This window comes from Eublepharis macularius, chromosome 4 (genome assembly GCF_028583425.1).
Source record: "Eublepharis macularius isolate TG4126 chromosome 4, MPM_Emac_v1.0, whole genome shotgun sequence".
Taxonomy (NCBI): domain Eukaryota; kingdom Metazoa; phylum Chordata; class Lepidosauria; order Squamata; family Eublepharidae; genus Eublepharis; species Eublepharis macularius.
This window is the reverse complement of record NC_072793.1, coordinates 42,132,315-42,134,801: the sequence shown is the minus strand read 5'-3', so window position 1 is coordinate 42,134,801 and position 2,487 is coordinate 42,132,315.

Here is a 2,487-nt window from a genome sequence, read left to right as displayed (position 1 = left end):
ATTTATCTTCCATCCTACTTCCTAGTCATCATGGCCCCTCAGCCATGCTAATCCAACGTATTAGCCTATCCTCCATGAAGCAAATATAAAGGCACAGTGCAAAGACAGAACCCCTATTTTGGAGGAAATGCAGCATGGAAATATTTTGAATGAATGAATGGCTAGCCGTGGCACTTCAGATGAAGACATGAATGCACAGTGATTCATCTACAGAGTTTCACCGGCCATTTGGCAACAGACCTCCTCAGCTAAGCTTAGGCTCATTGGTCTGGCCCTGGAATGCCCAGACAGAAACTGTGGCACTAAATGGCACAAAGATGGCCAGAGACCCAGAGAACAAATCCTGCTTCAGCCCCTTTGGATGTACATGCTCACCACCACTTTTCCTGCTGGCAGAAGCACGAGCAGTGGGCTGTTGCTGTTGAACTCCATTGGTGACTGCAGGCTGCCCAGTGTTAGGAAAGGGAAATGGGGAAGAGGAATCTGTGGGTCTTAGGTTTGCAGGGGGAGCGGGGCTATGAGGACAAAATTCCATAGGCCTACTCACCTTGGTCCATGGAGCCACATTAGTCACGTGCAGGGCTCATTTCGAGGGGGAAAGCACAGGAACGCAGTTCCGGCAGTTCCCCAAAGAGGTCACATGTCAGGTGGCCCAGCCCACCTGACCCTCAGCCATTTTGGGCCTGTTTCAGCCTGGATTGGGGCCAAAACATCCCGGATCGGGACTCTGACAGGTGGTGGATCACTCTCCCACTCAGCAGCGGCCAGATCCTGACCATTTTGGGCCGCTTTTCAGCCATTTTCAGCCCCTTTTTGCCATTTTGGCCCTGAATGGCCAGGATTGGGTCCAAAACAGCCAGGATAGGTGATGTCAGGGTGTGTGGCATATGCAAATCAGTTGTGCTAATGACACACTTCCGGTGATGTCAAGGGGTATGACATATGCTGATGAGTTATGCTAATGAGATCCTCCAGCTCTTTTTCTACAAAATGACCTCTGGTCATGTGATTTCTTTTCAAATGATATTTGGGCTGGGGTTGGGTGGTATGAGCAAGGGCAAAGAAGGAATCTTTGTCTGGGGCCCCACGGTGGCTCCTGGCAGCCCTAGTGCCCCTGTTTGCTAGGGACTGATTTCTCTGACGCTAATATTTTAAGAATATGGATGTGCTCACGTCCCACCCATTTCCAAAGGAGAAAAGTATCATGGGACTGGAGGAAGGGCTGTGAAGTAAAATGGAGCTGTTTTCAAATCAGAAGCTCCCATAAAACAGAAAAAAAAGAACAATTATTTACTTCTGAGGAGAAGTAGGGGATGCTGGTTGAAGCAATGGTTTATTTAAAGTTTTAAGGGATGGCTACCAGAGTTTTGAAACTGATTAGGAAACGGCTAGTGGTGGTGCTGTAGAAACAACCCCTGGAAGTTTCGAAAAGGAGACTGGATGTGCCATTAGGGATGGTTTAAGACTTGAGAGTGCATAATTTTTGGGAATCTTAGCACTCATTTATGCATGCTCTCCCCCCACACAGATGTAGGAAGAACATCTGTATAGCTGAGAAGACCATTCATGTGAAGGCTGTGCAAGGGCCTATATTACCACCTATATCATGTGTAGCAACTTTATGCACTTGCATATGCCTATATACACATAGCAGTATACACATGGATATCCTTGACACACATTTACCTTTATAATAATTCTGTTGAAGCATCCCTTAATTAGTCACTTTTCCTTCTCGTAATCTCCCAAGAATGAAGGACTGCTTTCTGTCTAGGATTATTACAGGGTGGTAATTAATAATGTTCTCACTTAAGCAGATTGCTGACAGTATGCCCTTTGAAGTGTTTTTTGCATTTATGATATGGAACAGGGAGGGGCTCTGTGCACTACCGTTGCTAGGTAACACCACTGGAATATGAGAGTTTGGCTGTAACCTCCTAATGAGGGAACAAATGGAGAGGGGCAGCCTTCCACATCAGTGGACAGGGGAAGGTCGTTTTGCTTATTCCTACTTTTAGATTGTCGGGAAACAGAAGGAAGAATACAGTTCTTCTGAACTGTATGGGATTGTCACATCTATAACAGTAACTTTCCACTCCCAACCCCACCAAACCTTCCTTGTTTTATTATCCTGTAGCCTGCTAGCAGATACTCTCTGGATAGATGACCATCTGCTTGTGGTATTCAGATGTGGAACAGGCAGTAATGTCAGTCTGTCTTTGAGTTTTCTTTTCTGCTCTCTGCTTGTGATCCACTGTGGTCCGAATTGTGTAGGTTGACTAGATATAGACATGAGCGCTGTGGTCTTGCCTTTGGGCTCGTGACAGTCTCCATGCTTACTTTCAAATTCCACGTCATCCACCAGGAAATCCATCTCCACAAGCTTGTGAATCTGCTATGGTTTGAATGGATCCAGTTAACTGGGGAGGGGCAGGGCTTCCCCGTGAACGTATCTTGGGTTGGGAAGACGGGGGCAACAGCCCCATT